This window comes from Anas platyrhynchos, chromosome 12 (genome assembly GCF_047663525.1).
Source record: "Anas platyrhynchos isolate ZD024472 breed Pekin duck chromosome 12, IASCAAS_PekinDuck_T2T, whole genome shotgun sequence".
NCBI classification, from domain to species: domain Eukaryota; kingdom Metazoa; phylum Chordata; class Aves; order Anseriformes; family Anatidae; genus Anas; species Anas platyrhynchos.
The window spans coordinates 17,605,482-17,627,500 of record NC_092598.1 but is presented as its reverse complement, the minus strand read 5'-3'; the positions used below and the strand labels follow the sequence as shown (position 1 = coordinate 17,627,500).

General features: G+C 37.5%; 1 long non-coding RNA gene across 2 annotated transcripts in view; it reads left to right on the top strand.

Annotated features, from left to right (window-relative positions):
• Positions 1 to 22,019, top strand: part of LOC119718142 (uncharacterized) — a 120,791-nt gene that overhangs the window by 2,422 nt on the left and 96,350 nt on the right. The window lies entirely within an intron of this gene.

Below are 22,019 nucleotides of genomic sequence, written 5' to 3'. Positions count from 1 at the left end.
CCAGTTTTAAGAACCCACAGACTCTGAGGGTTTTCTGCTACCCCCATGTTATGTTTTAATGTAGTATTAGGAAGACATAATTAATTTACGTTTTTGAAACAATTGCTATGGTAATGAGCATCAGACATGCACGCGCACACACACACACACACACACACACACACACACACACACACACACAAACTTCCCCTGAGGCAATGAATATTCCCTTTATTGTGAAGAGTTAGATGGCAATGCTCAAGAAGGTCTGGAAACATATGATCAATAATGTTTTAATTCTAATTTAAGTAAGGCAACAACTTCCATAATGCACACTGAAAGATAGTCAGGGATCCTTAGGATATTTAATCATGTAATTGAACTGTACCATAAAGCATAGTAGATTGAGTACATAAGCATCTTTTCTGTTGGTATTTTCTACGTGTGAATGTTTGACTTCTGCAATCCTTTAGAGGAGGTGTTTAGTAGTTAGTGTAGATACAGAAATATAAATCCTTAGAGAAGAGTACAATTCACATGTATATAAGTGTTAAGTTAATCTAAGCGTTTCACCCATTTTAGGCCAGCTGCATTTAATAAACCTTACTATAACCCTCTGTTAGAGTTCTGAGGAAGCCAATAATGTGGCTAAAGATAGCTATTAGATGTAAAACTATATTTGCTTTACACTTTATTTATATATATGTATATGTATTTAGCGCATTTATGAATACTTTTAAAGTGCATATGTAAGATAAAAAGGTGATTCTTCTAGAATGTCATGAATATAAGACAATACCTTACTGCATTGCAGTGAAATGCTGAAATGTTACTAAGTGGATATCCTGCAGTGCAGGATTTGGGCTGTGGATTCTGTAGAAGGAGCTGAGCTGTACTCTGATAATGATGAAAATATCCTTAGGGTGTAGAAATCATTATAAAATAGTATAGTTATCACATGTATAATTTATACCATTATAATCTAATCGTCCCTATAATTTATTAAATTTATAAGAATTTAACATATATATATGTATATATATATTTGCTAAGATTTCTGCATTCATCTTTTTAGTTGTTTTCTTTAAACAAAGACATGAAAATATCTACCTCTCTCAGAAGTCAGTAGGAAGAGATAACAAAGATTTTGTAAAAAAGCAAATAAAGCAATCGAAATTTTCAAATGTGACTTTCCAGAAGAATTGTAAAGGTTTTATTTGCAGTAAGGCAATTTTGTGTTAATTGCTTATACAGTTATAGAAGTGGATAATTACTACAGAAGCTTTTTCTTGCCTGAAATAAAAACACCAAAATTCTATGACATGGAAACCCATTTGAAAAGGTGGAGAAATTTGCATAAGCTCCTGGCTGGTTATAGTTCCAACAAGGGTGGGCTTTCTCCCATACAGGCACATGTCCCAGGTAGGAATATTCTTGCAGTTTGCAGTGGAATGCATGTTGGGTTGAGTGGGTTATCTTGCCTGCTAGCTGTGCAGTTCCTCAAATTTTGTTCTTCATAGCAATAGCCAGCTCAGACCTTCCTTGTTCTTACTAGACTGAAATGACTTTTCTCATCATATTTGTGCTCTGTGGCTGTTTGTTTATTCTGAAGTATGTGCCTGTGGCTTCTGTTTGCCCTCCTATGTCATGAGTACATGCTCTTCATGTACTACGCGTAAAGCAGCTGACAGAGCAGTGTGGAGGTGGGCCAGGAGCAGCTATTACCTCCTAGGAGCCTTTGCCTTGGAAAGACCCTCTCTAATATTGCCTTGCCTTGTTCAGTTCACTTTTCCTACAGTTCATTCATAGCCTCCAATGTCAGCAAGTGTAATATTTCACATTCTGAATTCATGTGACTCTTCCTTTAAAATGGCTACCTACAATGCAGAAGGGAGCAGTGGTCTTCAGTACCAAAACTGCATTAGCACAGTGTTGTGTTCAGGCTGCAGGATCCGGCTAAGACAGCTATGTTGTTTTGGGAATATAAGCTAATACGTTTGTACCTGATTGTACCATATAAATACTGCAAGTCACTTAGGAGCTCTAAAAAAAGCAAACGTTCTCTGTAGTCAGAGTCCAAAAGCAAGAGTTCTGGACCTTGTGTTCTGGACCTTGTATTCTCTACTTTTGATGTGATGGAAATGAGTATGGAAATGAGTATGTTCCCACGTATTAAGACTTAAATGAGGAACCTGGGGAAGATCCTAGGGCTCAACAGAAGCTGGAGATAAAAATAACACCATAAAACTTTTTTCTCAGGATGATTTTTGGCCTTGTGATCTCTAAAAGAGAAATCTGATCTTGCTTTTACAGAAGTGCTGGATTGTGCTCAGAAGCATTTCAGCTGAAGAACAGATATCAAAATTTGAATTCTTTGAGTCACCAACGACTGCAGACTGTAATCTAAGCTCTAAATTGTGACAATCATTTAGGAGGTGAAGCTTGGACAAAACTACTGGAATGTCTGTGGTGAGCTGCAGAGGACAATGCAGAAATCCCAAAGAGAGCACCAGCTGTGCTAGTTGTATAGCCAGAAGCAATTACAGCCAAATTTGTTTACAGAAGTCAAAGTGAATTAGCCTTACTAAGCAGTGAGTTGTGTTGGTTCAATCATTATTTAGTGCCAACAACACATCAGTTTGGGGAATCAGGGTAGGCATCTCTATACAGCACTGTACTGCACCATGTGGGCATACCAACCCCAGGCAGTCCTACCTCAAAGCATCTCTGGTATACTCTGTTCCAGAGCACACGTAGATATGGTATGTGATGACTAAGGTCATTGAGATTAAATGTGGTTGTGGATGACATCTATTACACCCAGAAGACTATGCTTTTGTTGATTGTGTCTTTTGTAGTCTTCCCAGGCATCTTAATTCAGGCACTGACAGTATTGTAGATTTGTATCTACATATGGCTTTACTGACCAGTTCATGTTACTCGCATATTTGCTGTTTTTCATTTTAACTTCCTCTCATTCTTTGTGGAGGTGAAATTGAATCTACGGAGTCCAGCTGTTGACCTGTCAGTTAGCTGAATATGGACCCCCATTTTCCTTATACAATGTAGATAGGCTGTGGATGTGGTCTACCTTGACTTCAACAAGGCTGCTCTTGGCTTGGACTGGCACATGCTTCGTTGGGTTAGAAATTGGCTAGATAGCCGGGCCCAAAGAGTCGTGGTAAATGGAGTCAAATCCAGTTGGAGGCTGGTTACTAGTGGCGTTCCCCAGGGCTCGGTTCTGGGACCGGTCCTCTTTAATATCTTCATCGACGATCTGGATGAGGGCATTGAGTGCACCCTCAGTAAGTTCGCAGATGACACCAAGTTAGGCGCGTGTGTCGATCTGCTCGAGGGTAGGAAGGCTTTGCAGGAGGATCTGGATAGGCTGCACCGATGGGCTGAGGCCAACTGCATGAAGTTCAACAAGGCCAAGTGCCGGGTCCTGCACCTGGGGTGCAATAACACCAAGCAGAGCTACAGACTGGGTGAAGAATGGTTGGAAAGCTGCCAGGCGGAGAAGGACCTGGGAGTATTGGTTGATAGTCGGCTGAATATGAGCCAGCAGTGTGCTCAGGTAGCCAAGAAGGCCAGCGGCATCCTGGCTTGTATCAGAAGCAGTGTGGCCAGCAGGGCTAGGGAGGTGATCATCCCCCTGTACTCGGCTCTGGTGAGGCCGCACCTTGAGTACTGTGTTCAGTTTTGGGCCCCTCGCTACAAGAAGGACATGGAGGTGCTTGAGCGAGTCCAGAGAAGGGCGACGAAGCTGGTGAGGGGCCTGGAGAACAAGTCCTACGAGGAGCGGCTGAGGGAGCTGGGCTTGTTCAGCCTGGAGAAGAGGAGGCTCAGGGGTGACCCTATCGCTCTCTACAGGTACCTCAAAGGAGGCTGTAGTGAGGTGGGGGTTGGCCTGTTCTCCCACGTGCCTGGTGACAGGACGAGGGGGAATGGGCTAAAGTTGCACCAGGGGAGTTTTAGGTTGGATGTTAGGAAGAACTTCTTTACCGAAAGGGTTGTTAGGCATTGGAACTGGCTGCCTAGGGCAGTGGTGGAGTCACCATCCCTGGAAGTCTTTAAAAGACATTTAGATGTAGAGCTTAGGGATATGGTTTAGTGGGGACTGTTAGCGTTAGGTCAGAGGTTGGACTCGATGATCTTGAGGTCTCTTCCAACCTAGAAATTCTGTGATTCTGTGATATTAATTCAGAAACACTTATGGACTCTGCTGCAGTTTGTAACATTCTTAATGGCATTTGATATGTCAAAAAATCAAATATTTTGTCAATTTGATTGTGTTATATATTTAATTCTCCTAAATCACATCTGTGGAACAAATGAGGGATTGTTTTTTTGTCAGTAGTGATAAACATGGTATAGTGTTTGGGGCTGTATGACAGTTTTCTAGACTTAGGCCAATGTTTTCTAAAATCTTTGCTGAAGAGGGCCATGATGCTTGTTTTTTAGTCATTGAATATGAGGGTGATTTTTATAAAGTCTCTTCTTAAAAATAAGCATTTGATTTACTTCTGTATATCTACTTAGAACTAAGTCAGCTGCATCACCATGTTTCTTGTCCCTTCCTCACTGTCTCTTTTAACTGTGTTGTTTTTTTTTGTTTGTTTGTTTGTTTTGTTTTATTTGTTTTGAATATTGTTCTGTTCTGCTTTGCTAACATGTAGCTTCTTCGGGTTGAATATTGATGTTTCGTCTTTTTTCCCCTACTATATTCCCCATCAGATATCTCTAGGTTGTTTTCTGATTTAGCTGCTGTGTTCTGGCTTATGCCTTCACCAGTGCAGTATCCCTCCTGCTGGAGAAAAGAGAGAACTCAGGTGCAGGGAACAGAGGAGATGCTTTATTTGGAATGGAGAATGCACAGACATCTGGCTTTCCGACTTTTAAACAGAAAAATAAGGCCTGTATTTGCACCTGTTACCATCAGGATGGTAGACATGGCCTCTATCAAACATATACTGACTGAGCTTCAACCATCTTTTCTCTAACTAATAAAAATGCTTCCAGCTACAGTTATTTGTGTTTTTTTTTTTTTTTTTTTGTTTGTTTGTTTTTGCTGTTCATGTCCGGTCCTCTCGCCTCTTAAATGTTGTTGATACCCCGTTCCTTTGATGTCTGAGACATAAATTGACCGTATTTATTATGACTTCAGAGAATTTCTTCAATTTTTGCTTTTGCTTTTCTCTGTCCCTCTGTATTTAGAGGTCTTTCCTCTCTTTCTCCTCGTGAAAACCAAACTAATTTGAAATTGGTCTAGAAATGTTCTTCAGATAAACCTTCTTTCTCTCACCAGGTCTGTCTCCAAGACCTTGCAGTATTCTTGTCAGCTTTGTGCTTCTTTTGTTTCTCAAATCTTTTTATCTAAAAAAAAAAAAAATCTTTAATGTTTTCTAAGATACCATTTTTGATGTTTTGCTTTGGAGTTGTAAAATTGCCTTGTTTAATATTTATAGGTTCATGAATTAATTAGTTGCGAAATGCTGTATAAGGATTAGTACACTTATTAGAAAGGAGAAACACTAGATTCTACCTTCCCAAGGATGCGTTTTGTTTATGTATTTGCTACAGAGCATGCTGGTTTGCGATTGCCATCAGGTATTGTGTGTCACACAGAAACCAGCTTCTCCTGATTGAAATCAACTTAGATTTTGTATTTTATTTTTTATGCAGAATGAGTAACATTCTCAAAGTATGCCATCTTCACTGTAACACTGATGACAGCTCTTGTCTGGCTTTTAGCCTCAACTCCACTATTGCCCACACAGAAAAGCTGTGATCTGTTTTCAAAAATGACTGAATTTAGGGTTAGTGTACCCAACAGGATTTGTGGCTTAGTTTTGTCTTAAACTGTAAAACTGAGTTTCCAGTTTGTGTGAAATCCCCATAACATTGAGTTTGCAGCTTAGTAAATGCAACCAGGTTTTAATCTAATACATTTTTACTCAATCCTCCCTTTACATTAAAATAAATATATAACAGTTCTGAACCTGCTCAGTCTTCCACTACAGTGATTGGGGAAAGGGCTGGATTATTGTGACAATCTGAAGTTATGTAAAGCCAAGTGCTAAGAACCTGTAGTTCTGTTGATTTAGTTTGGGGTTCATGTTTTGAGTTTCTTTCTCTTGAAAATCAGAGCCATACAGGTATGAAGTTGTAAGGATCTCCAGCTGGGATCTGAGCACTCTGTGGATTCTATTCCTACTTACATTAATATCACTTTCCTCATCTGTAAAACGGGGACAGTAAGTTTGTGTACTTGAAAGTCATGTTGTGAACATTAACGTTTGAATTTTATGCAAATGTAAACTCTTCAATTTATTTCTGAATATAAATTTAACACACAAACTCCTCCGGGCATGATTTGTCTTTGTGTCTTTTATAAGACTGAGGACAGAGTCTTAATGAATCTTAAACAGTAGAACAAAATTCTTTCAAATCACCAAATCTGCCTGTTTGCAGATACTTTATTTTGCCTGTCCTATATTTTGCCTATCCCATTTGCCTTTGTCCTTCTAATCGGTTTTATTAGTTGCATAGACTATTAGATCAAAAGAGACTTTGATGACCATTTGTTAAATCTACAGCACTCAAGGAAAAAGCTCTGAGTTTTCTGTGCACCCACTCATTTGCAAATTTTGAGCATACTTATCTCTAACTGCAGGATCTTCTCAGCATTATGGGGTATCTAGACTTGATTTTGGCCATTAGCTCAGGCTGAGAGCTGGCTGTGTACCATCTATTCTAGGAAGCTTCAATGCACTATCTGCTTTATTATTTTCTTTAATGATCTGGTTTTCCATAACAACACAATTTCAGTTCACTTTACAATTTGCCTTTTTTTTTTTTTCCCCTGAAGTTATTACCCACAAGAAATGAACATCTCTAACTTTCCCACATAAATCCCCAAAGTAAGTCATACCTAATAACTTTTAGTCCCTCACTGACAAAGTTTCAAGCAAAAACAATAACTTGGCTTTGACCCTGCTCTCTTCAAAAAGGAAGTTACTTCTGAGCAGCAACATCAAAAAGAATAAATAATTGTTTTTCTTTTTGTTGTTATGATATGGATCATCTGAGCAGTTAGTGGTAAGCAAGCCGTCTTTGATTTGGTTCAGACGCCCTAGTGCTTCGTCCTCTATTTATGTCAGCATGTTCCTGTTCCCACACCAGGAAAGTAGAATCCCTTGATTAAATTCATATTTGTTTTAATCTTTCCCTGTGTCTGATCTCAAGCTCAAAGATTCTAATGAAAAAAGTAGTGTATCCTGCTGGGAAGAGTGCTGATGTCAGACTTTAGTCTGTTTGTTCTGTTCTAACCTGATAATGCTGGAAATGCTTAGAACCCAAATGCTCAACTCTAGCAGATTCTTAAGACAAAGATATTTTGATATTTCATGGAGAGTTATAAGCAGAGCTTTATGCTTGTAGAACTAAATAAATAAAATACACTTTAAACAAATATTTATGAAACAGCAACTGACCGCAACAGTGAGTTTAATTAATCTGACCTCTATTTTTTAAGGCAGGATTTTCTAAGTTCAACACTAAATAAATAAGAATAGGAAATACAATTGTTTGATTGCATTTTTTTGAGCTATATTAAGAAATACTTGGAATCAATCATTTTTTCCATTAACATTTGAACTATTAAATGCTAAGATTCATTCTGTCTTATGCAACAACTGTCATTATTTATTTATTTATTTAATTGTTTTCTGAGGACCTAAAGGCACAGACAGATGATTTCTCCTCCTAGCTGGAGTAGTTGAACATGTTACTGTCATTTTTCCCTCCCCCTGCTTCCTTCCCCATGCTTTCCCTCCAGCTGCTTCTCTGCTGGAGTTTTCTGCCCTAGAATTCCTGCAGGTGGAGCAGGATGTGTGTGGTCATCATCTGTTTCAGCATAAAGGCAGCCAACTTAGCTAAATTATCTTCCTGAGTGGTTAAAGCTAAGTTGACTTACTAAAGTAGGTGAAGAGGGCATGCATGTCTAATCCTTCAAGCAGAGATGTGCTAAGAAGCTGGGATCAGTAGCATCTTAGTGAGAGCCCTTTGCAAATTGTCTGGCATTGCAGACAGACTTGCTATGCATCATGGAAGGTGCTGTGTGTCCCCAGTTTTCAAGCTGACAGTGCTCAGCAGTTTCAAGGAGGCATTCAATACCTCAGAGAGGGCATAATTAGGGATCCGAAGAATGTGTTTTTTCCTCTGAACAATTTGTACAAACAGATAAGACATAGCAGTCCTTGACAGATATGATTCTAGAAGCTCATTTGGACATCTAGATGTGGGTTACTAAAATTCAGTTATAAACATCCATTTTTCAACTCTTGTCATGCATATATTGGCAAACCCAATGGGACATGATAGTGCAAATCTGAGTTTATGGCTCCTCATGGAGCCACGCAAGAACAGTGATTTCAATTACAGGTGGGAGGGAGGTCTTTCCCTATTACATTTCTCTATTACAGCTACTAGATGTTACCAAGAGCTATGAGAAGCCTATGAACCGTACATCCGTTTGTACTCATATCCCAGTCCAGTTGTTGGCTAATAATAGCACAGACTCAAAAACAGTCTTTCTTTCTTGGATAGTGGTCCTTATTTGATTGAGCTAGCTATTTTTGGTTATTTAGTTGAGTCATTTCAGAATAGAATAGAATTTTAAGTCATTCTACCAAAGAGATCCACTGTAAGTAATCAGAAACATACACTGAGATGCAAATCATACTAACTGTAGCAACCATGACCGTACCATTTACCCCTCGAGACTAACAATGTTCCTGAATCAATCTGAATGTAGGAATGCAATTGCCATTCTCCATAGCTTGAAAGGACTGCACATTGGCAGAAAAACATTTTTTCTTGATTTCATTATAGAAATGGTTGGCAATATAAAACCAAAAGTAATACTTTTAAAGTGGTTTTGGATATTGAATAATGTTTTTCAGATATAAAAGTTAATAATACAAAATTTATTAAATAGTGATTATTGGATATATTATTTTCTCTCTGTTATTTTAGCTCAGTATAGATTTTATTTGTTTGTTTGTTTTGCTGCAGTCCTCCCAGATGGTTTTCTGTCCTTAGTTGTCCCTGTTTTATTTTGGCAACACTGTAGATACTATATTCTCTGTAGAGAAACACTAATCTTGGCAGTATTCCTGACAGTCTTTTATCTCTCTCTATCCATATGGCACTATATATGCTACCTAAAGTGTATTGCGTACTTCTAAAGATTAAGGAGCAAAATAAATAAGTTATAAAATGTCTTCACATATTGTCTACTCATTGATTACATGTTGTTTTTGTGTGAGATAATCATAAGATACATGATGAGATGTACTTGATTTGAAAGAGACCAGTGATGAAGTTCTCTTTAAACATACAGATTTTGCCCCAGACAAACATTCATCTGTGAAAAGGAAGAAATTATAATTTGACAAAAGTGGTTTGAAACTTTATTTTTTAACGAAGTTCAGGAGAAAAACACTACAGTAGTGTTGGATGTCATCACTGTCTACTTATAGATTGGATTATTTGATTGACTGATATACACAAACCTGGTAAATCTCTGCTGTTATGAGCTTTCAAATCTAAGGCCATAACTATACTGTATTTGCAGCCTTTGTTCTTATAAATATTTTTTTCTACTATTCTTCACATCATGCAAAGCTCTTAAAGTATGTGGTTGCTTGTGCTGTGACTGTCCTGTCTTGAGCAGTCTGTGTTATAGTTTGAAATCTGAACTGTATGAGAACTGGGCTGGAATCTGGCCATAAATATACTTTGAATGTTGATAGACCTTCAGTTCTTCTCCCACAAATCTGTGATACAGATTCTTCCCTACATGATGTAGCCAACTGGTAAAAATCTTGGGATGACCCAGATGATACAGATTTTTGTCAGATATTCTTGTAGAACTAAAAAAACTCCCTTGATCATATATTGTTACTTCCACAACAATACAGTTTTGAAAATCAGTCAGTTTGCAATGGAATAAAAATATTTCACTACAAACTTTTCAGCCAGCTCTAGCTCTGACATGTTTTGAATATTCAGTTTGCACAGCTATTTTTCTAGGCAAAGATGTGACAACTATTATTAAATAATACATCATTACTTTCTGTTTGTATTTTGGAACATTTATATACTGGTAAGCTGATCTCTGACTTTTTTCAGGGGTGTCTCTTGAGGCAGCTGAATCGAGCTGTGACAGCTAAAATGCATTTACTATAAGAAGGGAAAAGAAAAAGGTGAAGGAATTCAACAACTGAAACTTTACAGCTCTTAAGCTTCTACTTCTGCTAAGCATTATAGCATGAGAAATGGTTCCTGCCACAACTTCTTGTTGCAATTCATTGAAAACAGAGAGCTTTTTCCTGTATGTCATAGCAATTGAATTAATCCAGTTATGTGGCTTTGCTAGGTTTTCTATTTTTGTTTCTTCAAGTTTTCAATCTATTTTTGTCCATCTCTTAGTATGTGCATTATACACAAAGAAGACGAAGCTGCTCTCATTTTTAATTCCCAGTACCTCCTTTTGATCAAAAAGCTGTGTATTTCAAGAGTAATGAAACATGATATGAAATGGATTTTTGTCATTGTTTTTGTTAAGCAGGCATCATTATACAGTAACCTTAGTGTGAGTAAAAGAATGAAAAAATTATTGTTTCCTCCGTTCCAAGCACCCCTCTACCTAAACAGCCTTGGAAAACAGAGCGTAGAGTGTAGAAGGATCTGCTTGTATCTGTACAAGCAGAACTTTTATACAGACCTGATTATAATACTCTTGTTATTAAAAAAAAAAATAATAAAAAAAATTACATGGCATAATTGAAGAGCTGGGAAGTAATATTTTTACATCAGTCATGTCTACACTTACAGCAGACATATTACACAAGTGGAGATTATAGGTTGAATTTCCAAAGAGGAGTGTGGAAGGCATGTGCAGAAACATCGTTAACAAGTAACAGGATTTATGCGTGTGCCTCCCACTCACTGCTTTGAAAATTTGGCCTCATAAGAAAAATGCTAAACTATGTTAAACACGTTTGAATGGTAGGAATATAAATGATTTCTGCAAGAGCCCACGTTGGGCGAGAGCCCAAGCATGATTTTTTTTCTGTTTTACCATCAAAATGCAGAAGATTTTGTACAGATATGGAATTCTACAACAGTAGCTGGTCAAACCTCACACCTTCATTCCTGGTTTTATGGGTACTGTATCTAGCTAAGGGTTTAACAATGATAAATAGCAATTCACTTGTATGTCTAAGGTTGAAGAGCATGGCAATGATGAACCAGTCTTGAGTGGGAACTTCCCAACTTGCTCTATCTAATATCCTGTTACATACAGACATATTAGGCAAAGTTTTCTTTTAGCCAAGTACTTAAACATGTGCTTACCTTTAATCACAAAAAGCATTGCCATGAAATGGGATGGGCTGAAAACAGGTGCTTATGGTTACATGTGGGTAAATGTTCTGTTGAATTAAGGCATAATTCCTTATGTAGTTAAAGAGAATGTAGGTATATTGGTGAAGGGATCCTTGCTCTATGGTAAAACTGTGTTTGGAGACCTTGCTTAAAAAGATTAGTAATGATACTGTCTGTTCCACAAGTTTGTTTGTTTTTTGTTTTTTTTTTTTTTGTGTGTGTGTGTGAGTTTTAAATGTAAGGTTTAATGACTAAGATTAGAATTCATTTGATCCAAATAACTGCAAACTTCAGTAATTTGTTTATCATAATCACAGCTTATAAAACTAGAAAGGGCCACAATGTTTATCCATGTAGAAGCATCTGCCTTGGGGGTCTTGAACTACATGTGACTGGAGAATAGTTCCATGGGACTGTTCATACGTTAGGACTATGGCATGTGACCAGGGTAGTGATTATATAGGTGAGAAGTGAATGGATAACCCAAATCCTCATCTGTAAACTGAGATTGCTAAAACTGATGTTCACAAAGACCAAATCACTCTCTGTTGTTCTTCAAAAGTAATGATATACATCTTGTGACTCTTAAGCATAAACAAACAAACAAAAAACCACATAGGTATGTGGCTTGTAAAGCTTGAACATTTTTCTAGTCTCAATGTAATGTGTACTCATAAACCAGATAATCTTACTGAATGGATTCTTTGAGCTAAAGCTTATCCTCTAGATAAACCTGTATCTTCATTTCTACATATGCAGCTTTGGAGATTATATCTTATACCTTAGATAGTGGGACTATTTAGATCTCTTAGTGGTCTCAGCCCTCCCAGTAACAAGAGTCTGATTTGAATTTACCTGGCTCCAACTTTCCACCCTTTCTTTTTGCAATGTCTTTGTCTGCTGTGCTAAAGAACCTACTACCAAACATTTGTTTCCCATTAGGTCATCACAGAATGTTACCCAGGTTATCTCTTATCTTCTGTGTTAGCCCAGGTAGTTTGAGTTCCACAATTATTTCCCAACAAGTCACCATTTTATTAATTGCTTTCTTCTCTAAGCTGTCTGTAACTTAACTGTGCTGTAGATATTAGCATCAGACAGTATTGTAGCAGCTTCTAGCAATGTTGAACTAAAGGTGTAAAAAAAAACAAAAACAAAACAAAAAAGGGTATTTATTTATTTATTATTGTCCTATCAATCTCAGAAACTCATCATCTGTTTTCAGTAGTAGTTCACTATCAGGTGACTATCAGTCTAATTTCCTCAAAGATTTTCCAGAAAACTATCTTACTCCTTTTATGTTCTAAATATGGAATTTTATTTTCAGCATTGATGGCAGGAGTATTGTGGATGTGGTTGTGTTGTTTTTTTTGAGTTGTTGAACAGAAAAGGAAGAAAAAGAAGTGTTTTTTCGTGAAATGAATGCAATAGTTTACGATGCCAGCTTGGATTTATTTCAAAGGATTTTATGTAGCTGATACAGTTTTTTGTTGCACTGCTGTTTAAGCAGGCTGGAGTCACTATGTAAAAATGCTGATTGATGTTACTGAAGTCTTTTCAGACAGTCTCTATTGTCTCACGTGCACAGTGTTTGACCAGTGTATTGGATTTCTACCAGTGGGTTGACATCACAGTTACTTTAGGATATATTTTCACTTTCTCATTTTCAGTTATAGTTTGAGTTGACTTGTCTTGCTCTGGACAGAAATACGCCAGGATTGCTCATATGGCCTAAAGCTTATGTCTCAGTAGCGGATAATAGCTTCTTAAACTTTTCTAATTTAATTGCTTCCAGCTGTCTGACTGCATACTGTCACCTTAAGTTTTATTTCCAGCTCTTGGCTATCAGCTTGGCAGGTGACTCAAGCAAGTTGTTGGACTGCTCTATCCTTCTTTTTTTTTTCTTTCTTGCCTCTGTCTTTTGTATCTGTTTGGATGACAAACTCTGAGGCAGGCCTGTTTCACAACGTGTAACTGTAAAGAGCCTACTGGTATGGGACATTTTAGAAACTGCGGTATTGTGGACAATTTTAAGATTTTTTTTTACGTCCCAGATATTTTGTATGTTTTCCCTCCTGGCATTTGTCTGTTGCTACAACCCTTCGGGCTTAGGGTTTGCCTAATCAATCTGTCCTCTTCTGGTTGAGTAGACCCTCATGAGCTCTCAGGTTAGTGCGACATCCGCTAGTTTGGAGAATCAAAGGACCCCTATACTCGGGAGCAGTCATGCACGCAAATGGATGTACAAAGAAACGGAAATATTTCTCTCTGTCTAGTCTAATTTACTTCCTAATTGCTCCAGCAAATTAGTTTCCCTAGCTGAATGCACAGTTTAGCAAATGTTACCCTGGTATGCTGAGTGGAGGTGACGGTCATCGTTGCTGGATCGGTCCTCTTCTGGAGTCACCGGGGTGTTTGTTATCATGCAGCTTGGAGAAAGTATGTGCAGAGAGAAGTCAGCAAAAAAGCCACATCAGTTGGGCTAGTAGCAGATAGCACATGCCCGATGTACTTCAGTTCATGTGGTAACAGCAAGGAGGTGTCCATTTTGGTGAACTTCCTCTGCCTTATGATTTACCAGCAGTCCTTCCCTCAGTTAATCCTGCTCACATCCCATGTTTCCACACAGTAGATCTTTTAAGTATCTGGACTCTTATCTAGTCCAGAATTCACTTCCTTCAAGTGTCTCTTTTTGATCATTTCTTTTAGCTCTTCCTACAATCCTCTTTCCTTCCTTCCCCCCAAAAAACTCACATAAAGGGCTGTATGTTTAATGCTATGTTTGTGTTAAACCTCTCTCCCCATCCTTTCATTGCTGTATCAGCTGTAAACTTTGAGGCAGCAGTTATTCTATTACAAGGTTTTGGTGCAGAACTTGGAAGTACAGGCAGGACTTGTACTTGGCAGGTCCCTAAGTACCATCAGTGTACGTTTTCTTAATACAAATAAATTCGAGAGACTCATTGCCTTCTTCATCCATTAAATGGAGAAAGTAATAGTTGTGCACTTTTAAGAAGGACTTTAGGTCTACAGATGAAAAGGCTTTGGAAATGCTAAGTATTAATTATTAGTAGTCATTAGCATTCTTGTCCCCTCTTATCAGTGTTCTCATTTGCAACATATAACATACTCTGACAGCTCATTTTCCATTTTTATTCAGTGGTCCTTCTAACAGAGCATATTTAGCAACACTAAAGGCTGTTTGCAATAAGAACAGACCTACCTGTTTTTCAGTTTAGCTCCATCAGATTTTTATAGGTTTTGATTTATTTATTATTCTTTTCCCCATATCATGTTTTCTGTGTCTGGGTTCTTGTATGGCTGATGTTACAGTATCAGTGCTCCTTAATATTAGAGTTATTAATAATTTACTGTGGCTGCAGGAGTCCTTGTCCTGTGTTGCTACATATTGAGCTTGATTTGACCCACAAAACCGAGTGAGAAGGAGAGACATAAATCCAGATATATACTATATGCTAGTGACATACTTACAGTGAAATACAGTACATCATTCTAAAAAAAACAAATGAAATATGGACATTAGTTACTTTCTTCATTATCATACAGAAAGAAGGGGATAAGTTTGGAAAACTTAACAGAAAAAAAAAAAAACAAACAGAAAGTTTGGAACTGGACCACAAGTTTTGTGTTTTATGCTGATGATACAATTACAACATTATTTTAAGAATACCTGTAGAATACATGTTTCTCCAAAGAGAATAAAATAATAATTAAAAAAAATCCTTTTAAAGGCATACCCTATTATAAGGATGAAAGAGGAGCCTTTCTTCTCCATGTGTGCTATATATGATGAAAATATTCTAGGAATTTCTGGATGCAGTTATGGCAGTCTATTTGTAGAATTATATCTAGTAAATTTAATTTATAGTGCTTCAGTGGATGCATGTGAACACATGGCTTCTATTACCTTTTGTTTTGGTTTTTGCATTTTTCATTCACTGGTGTGTTTTTGAAAGTATATTTTCCTGTGGTTGTAAAATTGCATCACTTCATTGCAAAAATGATATAAACACTAGCTAAGTATTTTTTTTCTTATTATACTCCCAATCAGACACATTATTCCAGAATTTCATTTGCACAGAAAACAATGAGCTAGAAACAGCACTTTCCAATTAATTTGTGCTCCCCTGGTTATGGCTATGATTATTCAAGAAAGTTTGTCAAGCTTTACAGGTATTAACCTAACCTCTTGGTTGTCTTATTTGAAGTGGTGGATACTGGCTCTTGTTTCTTACGCAACATTGGTGGAATGCACTCTTCTGCCATTTGGAGACCTGTGACCAGCAATATTCCTGGCACCTTTCATATGTCCTGTGATGTGGCATAGGAATTTTCCAGTGCAACCTAGAAGTTCTGGATATATAGAATTTCTAGAAATTTCTGAGTTATCTCTAAGAATCTGAGTGTTAATACTCTAAGAGTTTTGTGATCTTTCTAGGAATTTCCTTGTGTCCAGGATTTTTATATATATTTTTTTCTTGGTGCTTTCTAGGAATCACTACCTCCAGTACATTTCCAGGAATTTTTGAGTGCTTTCCAGGAAACTTCATATGCTTTCCAGGATTTTCTGAATCTAGAACACTTCTAGAAACCTTTGAGTACTTTCTAGGAATTTAAGAGCTTTCTAGAAATTTCTGAGTGCTTTCTAGGAATTCCATGATTGAGAGTCCTTCCAGAGATTATTGCATGCTGTCCAGAAATTCATTAGTCTAACACGAGGCAAGGTTTTATAAAGGTTCTTTCTAGTATTTCCCCTTCCTTTCTATGACATTATCATTGTCTTCTAGGAATTTCCTATTTGCTTTCTAGGAAATCCATATTCTTCCCAGAGAAACTACTGTTGCTTTCCAGGAATTCCCTCTGCCTTCTAGGAATTTCTGGATCTAGAGAATTCCCAGTCTTTCCTTTGATTTCTAGGAAATTTCTCCAAGCGTGTTGTCTCTGCCTGCAGATGTTTAAAGTCTTTAGTTACGTGAGTCACTTTGTAGTAGTAGGCCCAAATTATTACTTTATGTAAATTGACACAGGCTTACTGATGTCAGAAAAATAAAGAAGTTATGTCATTTGTCCCCAGACATTTGGTATGTGGTTTTTCCAAATGTGATATCTACAGGCCAAAATCTGTTGTCTTGCATCTTTGATCTAAGAATAGATGCTGATGTAAATCATCTGGTTCTTATTATTTTTCGCTATCATTTAAAATGAAAGGGAAAGAGCTTGTATGCCTTATCCTTCAGGAATGTTCAGTAACACAAGTATTTACTCTCAATTTCAAAACCAGCTTTGATACTATGCTATGAGCAGTCTTATTTATGGCCACCGTGGCGATGAGTATCAACAGCAGCAGACCTGAAAGGCAATGCTGTTACCCTTCTGGCTCAGTTTATCAATATTATAGAACGTTTTGAGCAAATAAACTTGGGCCTTAAAAAATAAGAGTGACTGCAAGCTCTCTTTTCTGTATTTTCACCTTCTGTTATTAAGCTTGAAGTTGTCTCTCAAGATAAGTTGCTGGTGATAGGGGACTAGCTGAAAGTTTTATTGCTGCTTACAGGTGAGATACAGTTATTTGACAAGTTTGAAAGTTGCATGTAGTTCAGCAGCGTAGCTAGGTGGGAACTACTCAACTGAAAAATAAAGCCAAACTTCTAGATTGCTTCTCTCATTAATTGTTTACACATCCAACCTTGTCACCAGTGCTGTTTCCTGCTGCTGGCATCCTATTACTACTGCTGTCCTCAGAAGAAGTACTCCACAGTATGAGTGGATGTATGCTGCTAGCTACGGTAGTACAATTCGTCCAAGAATCATCAGTGAATATTTTGGTGTGGGGGACTGAAAGACAAAAACAGATATGTTTGAATTAATATGAGAAAAATCTCTTTTCAGAAAAGGTTTATGCATGTAACTTCTGAAAGCACATTGAAAGCTCCTAATTTTTTCAGCATGCTTAGGAGTCTTAATCACTTAAGCAATTTCATTATTCTCTCTCATTTTTAGTAAGAGAGCATGCAGACACAGCTTTTTATCCCTTGCTTAATTCTGTGCCAGTCCAGGTGCATAGCTCTGTGTTAAATGTCCTGTACATTATCATACTTCTCATGTTGCTAAGCAAGAGATGTTAAGCAGGATGTAAGTTGCACACGTCTGTCTTAAATTTGTGTGGAAAACACAGCCAGAAAGTATTAGACTGCTTGTTCAGTTTTATATGTTCATCCTGCACCGCCCCTCCTTTCCCCGAAGCATGTGAATGCTCTCTTTCTATTATTTCAGATCAGCACAGAAGTTTTCAATTGCTTTTTTCAAAGTGTAAACTATCTTTCAAAGTCTTGAAAGTTCATTTTATGAATCTAGATCAAATGGTTCTGACATTTGCTATCTAGACATTTAAAGGCATACTACAGATGCAATGCCATCTCTCACTGGATGATTCACTGTAGATAAAGGGCTAACCCACATCCGTCATTATAAACACAAGGAGTCCAGCATGTGTGAGCAATGTCCTGGAGAGAAACACTCCTTAAATGTTAATCCATTGCTTTAACTTTAGTACCTTCTTGTTCTTTCATGAAAGTAGGACTTGACATCAGCCAAATTTCCCTGTCATTTAAAAAAAAATTGTTGAAACTTAAATGCTGGTTCCTAAAATTGCTTATCTCAGTTTTTCTGAGTTTAGCCTAATATTTGTTTAGAAGAGTACTTACACAACATATATGCTGTAATCAGATCAGGAAATTTAAAACCAGCATCAAATCAAACTTCACCTAACTACATACATAGTCTTTTAAAATGGACTATTTTTAAAGAGCTTTGGCTGAAATGTGATGAACTTGGCTGTGAGGATAATGTGAGAATTCTCTACGATTAAAGAGTTGAATTATAAATCATAATATTTGCATACCTCCAGAAAAGAGAAAAGTGGCTGTCACACTCTTTTATCCAGTTAAATATCAGCAGGCAATATATGCGTGGTAGAACAATACCAAATTTATTGTTTAAGAATGATAGACCACTACTGTAAAACCTCATTACCACATGTGAGATATAACTGAATGTTCACGTTCAGCTTTTGCTATGTACTGTCTTTGAATTGGGGGACAAGATAAGAATTGCCTGACTAGTTAGCATTTTATGGTGTTACTTCATAAGGATCTGTTAGCTTAATTATCACATATGTCCTGACAGTTGAGAATTTACCTTGCAATGTAGTGATGCCACGAGTTCGTTTGGTTGTGGCTCCCAAGTTATTGCATTGTTAACTGAGAATCTTTGGAACATTCCTGCTCTGAATATTTCAGTCCCTTGACGGGCCTAGATCAGGGACATAAAACCATAGTTGCAGTTGCTTTCTCATAAAATAGTCTACGTACTTTATTGCTTTGAAAAGTAGTTAATTTCCACATCAAATTCTTCAATACTAGGGGAAGGTAAATATTATTGCCCCAGGTTTATTGGCAGGAAAAGAACAGCATCATTATTTTGCCAAAGATTGCATTAGAATCACAGAATCACAGAATTTCTAGTTTGGAAGAGACCTCAAGATCATCGAGTCCAACCTCTGACCTAACGCTAACAGTCCCCACTAAACCATATCCCTAAGCTCTACATCTAAACGTCTTTTGAAGACTTCCAGGGATGGTGACTCCACCACTTCCCTAGGCAGCCAGTTCCAATGTCTAACAACCCTTTCGGTAAAGAAATTCTTCCTAACATCCAACCTAAAACTCCCCTGGCACAACTTTAGCCCATTCCCCCTCGTCCTGTCACCAGGCATGTGGGAGAACAGGCCAACCCCCACCTCACTACAGCCTCCTTTGAGGTACCTGTAGAGAGCGATAAGGTCGCCCCTGAGCCTCCTTTTTTCCAGGCTGAACAAGTCTTGAAAAAAAATTTGAAAAGAAAAGAAATTTGTGGCAAAGGGCAAGTCCACTGCATGGATTGCCATGAGCCTGGAGATACCTGGGCTAGCTCTATAATGGGCCAGTTCAGCCCCCCCAACCTACCCGAATGAGGCAGCCTGAAGGTTAACACATTAAATCTGCTGTAGTTACTCCATAGTTAATAGCACCACACTGTTAAACATGGGTACAGCTAATGGGTGGCTCACGTTGTGTTACTGTGGGCTTTCTCACTGCAAATGCATGTTCCATATAGCCTCATATGCTTTATTTTTGTATATGATTGTCTTGTACTAATGGGAGTGTAATTACTCTCTTATTGCTGGGATCCATTTGTTGGTGCAGATGTGACTCAGAGCATAATTTCCCCCATAATATCGTGGCATGTTCTGTGAAGATTAACCAAGGTGTTTTTTTTTTTTTTTTTTTTTTTTTAAATCATACTATAGTGAACATTAGAAATAATGTTAAGGAATTACAGGGGAAATAAGCAAATTGTCATATATTAACCAATAAAATAGTCGCAGTATAAAATAGGCTTTAATAAAATAGTTCTGTTTTAAAAAATGAAACGAGGCAGTGTTCCTAGGGAAAAAGGACAAATGTGGGCATGTAATTAAATAAAGCATGAAAATTGATATGTATAAAATGACTGAATTTCAACAATGCTGAAATTAACAATGTTTGTGTATCTGTCTATCCGACTTTGAATTACTCTCATATAGCATTCTTTATTGATAATAACTATAATTAAATTAATCAATAAACAGATCTCACCACAATATTTATCTGGTCTGTGCTTGGCAGCATTATGAAAGGAAATTTCAAAAGAATTACAATTCCTTTCATTTAGTAAATAAAATCTTGTGTATATATAATTTCTTTAGTACAGACAGAACTCTTTAGCATATTTACAGGTACCTGTGGTATAGCTCATGGATCCTTATATTTGATTACATTACATATGTGAAAGTAGCTTTGTGGTTGCAAAATTAACAGGCCTTCTGCAGGAAGCACGTTGCACAGAATAGCAATTTGACACTTTGAAAGCAAATAGAAATGCATAGATAGGATGGCTTAGGGAACGGAAATTGGACATAGTGCTTTTTACTCCAAATTATGACCTGAAGCTAATGTAGTCCGGCTACATTACTGAGAGTCTTACTGTCTAGTAAATGATCATTTTCTGTCTGAACTTCCTAACAAAGAGACAGGATGGTATCACTGTACTTTCAAGTAAGGAGGATTGGTTTCATTGCAATGTAGCTGGCAAGAATTGGTACTGGTGGAAAAGGAAAGGAAAATACATCAGTAAAGGAAACATGATATGGAGTCTAAGTTGGTCTCGGTCTCAGATAGAATCACACATTAAAATCCAACTAGTTTCTGATTTCCATGCTGTAGAGGGATCTGATCATTCTACATGCGTATGGGAATTGATACTCAGTACAAATTGTAGTGATGCTAAATAGAGAGGAGAGATTGGAAAGATGTAAAAAAATCAACTCCTAGCTAGAGAACACTGATAATGATTTCTACTTTGGGAAAATTCATCTACACTTTAATCTGGAAGCCAAATCCTATCAATGATATTGGATGATACTGGAGTGAATGGAACCTTTTCTTCTCACAGATACGATAGGAAATACTAGGCAGTGCTTTTGGCACTGTTTCTCCACAGGCAAGTTTTTAATCCAGGACATCGGGGCACACAGATGACTTGGAGTCAGTTCTAGAATTTTCTTCTTTCCTTCTGGTGCTGGAAGTAACCTATCTTTTGATATGCCATCAGAGACCTGCTGTCAAATTCTTGTACCATACCAGTCCCACAGAGGCTGGTGAGTTCTGTGGTCAGGTAGTTTGGGAGGGTCGTTGAGCCAGATGTTATGATAATGACAATTTATGGAGGCAGATTGCCTTCTCCTAATAAGGCTGAATATGCAGTGTAACATTGCTGGCAATGGTGGTATCGATGAGATCCTGACATGGGTAAAGTTCCAAGGAAATTGATGCTTTTTGCTTTTTAACTTAAATAAAATCTAAATATTCTAGATTAAACAACAGGTAATACTCAACTTTTTAATGAGCTCCAGCAGAGGTGGATTAACGTTTCTTCTAGTTGTTCTTACTTCTCCCTGCTTGTAGCATTTCCAGCCATACTCGATTTTTCACCAGCATGTCTGTTTTAAGTGTGGGGGTTGTTGTTCTGTTTGTGGTGGTGTTTTGTTTTGTTTATTTATTGACTCCCCAGTATCATTGGAAGATTTGAAAATGCCTTCCATTAAAAAAAAATAAAGTAGAAGTTACCTTGTTACCCTCGATTCTTAACTCTGTGTTGGTTTTGCGAAGCAACTAGAGAGAAAATTTTGAACTGGCAGCATTCCTGTTCAAAATTACTATGGCAAAGGCTAGGATTAGACAGCAGCAAAAATGGCTGTGATGTCATTTAGGGGGGAGAAAAGGAAGAAAATAAGCTTGTACAGTTTAGCTAAACTGTTGGGTTTTTATAGGTTACAACTTTCAGAAGTCATTAAAGAAGAGCTATTATTTTATCCAGTGCAGAAGTGACAGGTGCTGGTAGTGACCATCTGTGTGGTCCGAATGAAACGTTAACTACTGAAATAAAAACCAAGCAAAGGAAGATGTCCAAACAGTGAGGTTTTTTAA